Source organism: Bidens hawaiensis, unplaced genomic scaffold, assembly GCF_021521415.1.
Source record: "Bidens hawaiensis isolate Kalapana, Puna unplaced genomic scaffold, B.hawaiensis_p1.1 tig00003004_1, whole genome shotgun sequence".
Classification (NCBI taxonomy): domain Eukaryota; kingdom Viridiplantae; phylum Streptophyta; class Magnoliopsida; order Asterales; family Asteraceae; genus Bidens; species Bidens hawaiensis.
The window spans coordinates 1910771-1917863 of record NW_027491161.1 but is presented as its reverse complement, the minus strand read 5'-3'; the positions used below and the strand labels follow the sequence as shown (position 1 = coordinate 1917863).

The following is a 7093-nucleotide window of genomic DNA, read 5'->3' as shown; positions in this document are numbered from 1 at the left end:
ATCTGTTCATTTGCACTTTACGGAAGATTTGGACGGATTATTTGGGAATATATATATATATATATATATATATATATAGGGGTTGGATCATGCGAGAAGTGATATTATAGCGAGGAGTGCGAGAAATGAATCTAGGCCATTGATTGTGTTTAATCAATGGTCAACAATAGAAATGGCATTATCGTAAATAAAGACACATATTTATGACATATTTTTAATTAAAAAGGACATGCATGTCTTTTGTGGTGTTGACCTCATTAAACCAGACATTAATGTATTCAGCGGTTATTTTTTCTAGCATAATTAATTCTCATAAGATGACTAATACTGTTTAATTTTTCTCATTAAAATTTTGCAAATAAAGTAATTTTTTTTTTGGAATTTATGGTTGTGTAAGCTGTTTATTTGTTTTTAGGATTTATTTATAAAGCACATAATTTTTTCAACATTACGTTGTATATTATGGATTTTTCATATAGTACCTACATAGCAAAATTAGAAAGATACTGTTTTGTGTATGAGGGTTTGTGAAAGTGTAGTTACATATTGAATTCAAATTTGTATGTGGGGGGGGGGGGGGAGTAAATGTTTATATAGTAGTGTATTGTGTGATATGTAGGAATTATTATTTACGGTGTAGGATGGTATTTCGAATTGTGTATTGTGTAGGTACATATATTATACCATGTAGGAATTAGTTCAATGTTAAGGTATTTTAGTTCATTTGATTTTCACCAACAAGTAACTAATATTACATGTGTAGGATAATTGTGCTTACTATGTAGATTATGTAGGATAAAATACTTTATATGTTGGTTGTGTAGGATAATTTTGTTTACAATGTATGGTATGCAAGAATAAATCTTTACCATACATGTAGGGTGTGTTGGGTGTGTAAATTCATAAATGTACTGTGTATGTGGTATTTCAAATTGTCTATGTGTAAATTATATCATGTGTAGGTTCATATATGTAATGTATATGTGGTATTTTGAATTGCATATGTGTAAATTTTATCATGTGTAGGTTCATATATGTATTATGTTGGTGGTATTTCGAATTGTGTATGTTTAAATTATTGGAATTTTGGTTGGTGTATAAAGTAAAAAAAAATAAATTTAAATATGATAACAGAATTTGAATAAAAAATTATTAAAAAAATATAATACTATGAATCTGTATAAATATGATTATTTTTAGATTTAATTTAAACATAAATAAAAAAAACAAATACAGAGAATTAATATATTTTGTAAGCCCCTACAATTATTAGTTACCAAAAATAATATATGGAGAGATTATAATGATACCCCTATACATAATTTAAATATAAAATAAAAAGAAAAAATTTGATTGGTTGTGGTCACTTCTCGCTGTAAAAAAACTTCTGAAATGACCCAATACATACATACATATATATATATATAAAGGATAAAATACAATAATCCTTTATCGCATATTACATATGCGACACTTCTAACCGTTGATTTTCAGAAACCCAAAATCACAATTACACTAATCCTCTCGTCGGCAAACTCAGCTCCATTTCTGAACAAACCTGCACCCAATCCTTATGCGAGCTCCGCATCATCTCCAAAAACGACCCCGAAAGCCGCCCTTTAATCGCCGACGCCGGCGCCATTCCGCTCGCTGGCGCCATCAACAAATTGAAATTGAAGCTTAATATTTAAAATTGATTCAACTAATCATCAATTTGAAGCTTCAATCGATCAATTATGAGATCTGGATGATGGGTTTTTGACATTGAACGTATTAGCAGAATGTATTAGCAGAAAGTATTAGCAAAATGTATTAGCAGAACATATTAACAGAACGTATTAGTAGAACGTATTAGTAGAAATGTATTAGTTGAACGTTTAAGTTTTTGCATGAACTTTTAAAGGTTTTGAACGTTTAAGCTGAACTTATTAGCTGAACGTATGTCGTGTACGTAATGTACGTTAAGCGATTATTGTCGTTAACCTTCCTCTCCCTCTCTCTCCCTCTCTCTATATATATAGGCAAAGTATAAAATGAAAACCCACTTGAGTTGTGAAAACCCGTGAAAACCCTATGTAACATCGTTTTTTTTTTTTGTTACATGTAATATATGTTGTTGCATTTAATACAAAAAATCGAAAACATAAAAAAAATGTTTTGCTATTTTTTTACATTTTTTACTAATTTTTATATATGTTTTCAGGATAGAGAAAATGTAAATTAACTTTTACATTTTTTTATTAACTTTAATTGTGGACCACAAGATTTAATCTTTAATTAAAAACATGTGGTTGAGAATGGGTTTTTAGAATTTTCACAACTCAAGTGGGTTTTTATTCTAACTTAACCCTATATATATATATAAGAAACCTTATGTTATTTATATATAGTATAAAAATTGGAAACTTATCTACCTATTCTAATAAAGTAAAATAAATGTGCACGCTTGTTATGTTTTGGTTAATTCTCATAATTTTTCCCTCCAAAACTAATATACCCTAATATATGTAATAAATCAATAATTATTCACTTTCCTTTTACATTATATTTATATAATATCTATATATTTTTTATAAATATAATTATTAACATATTACTTTACTATATTTTCAAAATCAAAATACTTAGTGAATTCCAAAAATCAACAGTAAATCATGTTTCTCAAATGAAAATTGTTTCGGATTTTTTGTGGAACTTAAATTTGATTTTATGGGTCAAAAGTTGGTAAATAGATTGGTTCAAGTTAACTACATTTTGGTCAAAATTTGTTAGGGTCAAAAATAAAAATTTTGAGTATTTTTAAAAGTTTGAGAATGCAAAATAGATTTATCGTCAAATTGTTTTGGGTTCAAAGTGTTGACTTTAAAATGTCAAAAGTATGAAAGTTAAAATTTTAAATATGATTCGGGTTTCAAATTTATTTTTAAGTGTATTTTTTTAAATAATCAAAAGGTTCGGGATTTGGCAAACTGACTATTTTCCCCTCAACTATTAAAATTTAAGAAAACATTGCGAACACTTTCGACATGCCACCCATATGCCTATCAATGCTCAACTTTTATCAAATTTGAAATATTTATGTCAACATTAATTTTTACTTATAATTTTATAATTTAAATTATCCCGTGTTTGACACGGGCTCTAAAACTAGTGTGTGTATATATATATATATATATATATATATATGACATGAAGAATGATAGAAGAAGAAGATGATGATTTTGAAGAAAAGAAAAATCTTGTCTTCTTAGAACAAATTTCTCTTAAATGCGTATTCCAAGACGAAATTAAAAAGGAACATTTTTCGGGAATTTGAAAATTTGTACGGACTAGGTAGGAAACATAAAAATACCGTCTGGGGGAGACTGTTTTTTGAGGAAAAGTTAAGAAAAAAATATGGTCTGCTTTCTCAACATTTTCAAAAATTAGGCCTTGTCTATCAACATTATTCCATATTTGGTCTTCTCCCTCAATATTTTTAAAAGTTTGGCATACTCCCTCATAATAAAGATTTTTTCCCAATCTATTTTCTCAGTCCAAATTATTTATTTATTTAGTAATTCTCAAGATTTTTAGGATATTTTGACGATTCTCTCTCTAATGGGCTATTTTGGCAATTTTCCCTTTATTGTCATTTCTTTTCCTCTAGCTCATTCTCTATCTATATCCATATAATTACATTAAAAATTATTAAATTTTCTTTTTTATTTTCAATTAAATAATACTTTTTGTACCTTTATCGTTATCTTTTTATCTCGTTTACTCATAACCATTTTCAGATAATATTAAAAAACAATACAGTGTGAACAGCGTATCCCCAATTTTAAACTTTCCATATAACAATTTCTCTCCTTCTATTCACAACCACTAATAATCATACCATATAATTTACAAAACTCAATCATATAATTATAAAACACGCGCTAAGAATGCTCTAATGTTGGTTCCCGCATACTTTGGGGGAGAACCGAGAATAGGGTTCGTGATATAGATTAGAACATTTTTTTTTCTTACTGATTTCTCCTATATTTTGGGTCTGTGCTATATTGAAGGGAAAATATATAATGAATATGACATTCATAACTTTTCTGTCTTCTACTCATCCTTAGTTAAGGAAAAAAGAAATATGTTCAGCTTCTAACAGTAAATCTAAAGCTGCAAACGAGTCAAGTCATGCTTGAGCTTAGATTAAACATATAAATTTACCAATATTTTAAGTCGGTGACACAAAAACAAACTCATGTTTAGCAACATGTTGCAAACGAGCCAAGCCATGCTTGAGCTTTTCAAAAAAAGTAAGTCATTCCCGGATTGGTTCGCCTGAATATAGCAACAAACATGAAATAAACCATTAAAAGCCGGAACAAAGACCGACCATCATGTGTATGTGTTGCGTACAAGAGCTTGAAAATGTAGAATCGTCTTGTAATAACTTTTTATGCTCAACACTTTATTTTCAAATTGCATTTAACTACCTTAAGCGAACCGTTTGTTTATACTATAACGAACGGACATAAACGAAAATAAACATGTTCCTTTTCTTCACTAATGAACACTAACAAGAAAACCTCGTTAATTACTTAATTGTATGCGTATGATTGTTTGATTGGTTAAAGTTAAACAAACAAACACAAGTATGCTTTGTTCCGGTTCATTTAGGAGCCCAAGTTTTGTTCTGTTATCATAATAATACTCAAAAATAAGTTCTGACCCACGTTTCCCCCACAGGCACACATTGGTCTACTACCTATTTTAATAGTTGATGGGTTTTACATTATTCGAATTAAGGCCCAACTACCAGGAACCTTGCTAACTACATTTGAGAGAGATGAGATGATGTTCAACAATCGTACGAGCCCGATACTTAGCAACTAGCGGTTCAGCCTTGGGTGCGGTGAACCCACCCGATTCACTCATATCCACCAAATCCTCGCTAACCCGTTTCCAATCAAAGCACTGAATCATAGACGCTAACGCCAATCCCACAATACGCAATGCCAAATTTTCACCCGGGCACCGTCTCCTCCCCGACCCAAATGGCATTATAGTTAAACCGTCTTTCACCTTCATACTAGATTCTTTCCCTTCAAACCGCTCGGGCATAAAAGTGTCGGGAGACTCCCATATGTTGGGATCATTTTGTATGGCCCACACGTTCACAAACAACATCGTACCACGCGGGATATGGTAACCTCCAACCACACAATCTTTGGATGACTCATGGGGAAGGAGTAATGGCCCGGTCGGGTGCATTCTTAACGCCTCTTTGATGATACATTGCAAGTACGGAAGCTTTGATAGATCCGTCTCATCAACTAATCGATCGAGTCCCACAACACTTTCGATTTCAGTCTGTGCCCTGTGTAAAACGTGCGGGTTGTCAAGTAGACGTGTCATTGTCCACTCCATCGTCTCTACCGTTGTGTTAATTCCTCCATGTAACAAAGCCTGTCACCATGATGAAATTAGCCTCAGTATGTTCATAGTCATCTTAATAGTTATGCTAATAGCAACTTTACATATAATAACCCGCCTGAATCGGTCAGAGGTAGTAATTAACAAAACCATTTAGGCCAAAATTCATTATTTTGACACCCAAATGCAGTTTTTGATTTGGTTTGAGAGTAACACCTATCCAAACCGAAACATACACACCCTAGTACCCATTTACGATACCTGCGAAAGGCTTTTGATCAATTCGTCTGTATAATACTCCGGATCTGTATCTTGCAGAGACAATAAAATCTGAAGCAATGTCTTCTTCCCTTTCTGATTCGGATTATTATCACCATCCAAACCACCGGCTCTAAATTCATCAATCCACGCCTGCACAAAGTCATCCCGTCTCTTCTGCACAGCAGCAAACTTTCTCTCATACTTTCGGGCGAAAACCCACCGAAAATTCGGCAACAAATCCAAGATCTTGGCCTCCTGTATCACCTGCTCCGTGTCAGCAATGACGTCACCAAACCTCTTCCCTTCTTCCTCCAAATTATTATTATTATTATTATTATTATTATTATTATTATTATTATTATTATTATTATTATTATTTTGACCATAATACCTCTTCCCACTCATCATCCTGGTCATCACATTAAACATAAAACCCGTAAACTCCGATCGAAGCTCCACTACCCGATCGGAGTTTAGGGTTGAATTTGAATACAACCGGAGCATCATCAACCGGATCTCATCAACCCGGATGCTAGCAAGCGCGTCAAGGCGCGTGGACGACAAAATCTCCACGGCTGAGATACGGCGGAGGTTCTGCCAGTGGTCTCCGTACGGGGACCACGGAAGCGAGGTGTAGTTATAACCGAAGTGTTTTCCAGCGAGGAGTTGGGGGCGGTTGGCGAAGACGACGTCGTTTTTGGAGAGGCACTCGTCGGCTGAGGTGGGGGATGCCACGTGGAGGACGTTGCGGGAGCCAAAGCAGAGGAAGAGGACCGGGCCGTGGGCTTTGGAGAGGCTGGCGAGAGAGCGGTGGAGAGGGTTTGTTAGGAGGTGGAGGTGGCCGATTATTGGGAGGATTGGGATGGGAGTTGGTGGAGATGGTGGAGGATATGTTTCGTTAGGATGTAGACTAGAGCTACGACTGGGATTGATATCCAGATGTTGATGAATTCAGGTGTCATGCTTGATTGATGACGGTCTTTGAGGATGAAGACGATGTAAACCTCCAATTTTATAATACCGTGTGATACACGGGTGATAAAATATAATGAAAGCTTATGAATCAATACCAATTAAAAAACAGAGAAAGCTAACATCAATTTATGCTAGTTGAGTTGTAAGCCATAGACATTTTAAAAGTAAGGTAGTGAGTGACATCCTATGTGGATGGTCTAATTGAACGACATGTTACTTTAATATATAAGTAGATGTATTATTACTACATATTATAATATGTATTATTATAATATATGTAAACCTCCAATTTTATAATATGTATTATTACAGTATATTATTAGACGGGTGCCCGCGTGATGCAGCGGGAACATAGAATATTGATAATGGTTTGGTTTTAATTTTTAATGGTTTTGTTTCGGTTTACGATGATCAAAAAGCACTACTAATTGTTTATTTAAAA

The 7093-nt window shown here is 33.3% G+C and overlaps 1 pseudogene; it reads right to left on the bottom strand.

Annotated features, from left to right (window-relative positions):
- Positions 1–4809: 4809 nt before the first annotated feature.
- LOC143621984 (cytochrome P450 81Q32 pseudogene) lies at positions 4810–6638 on the bottom strand (annotated as a pseudogene).
- Positions 6639–7093: the final 455 nt, after the last annotated feature.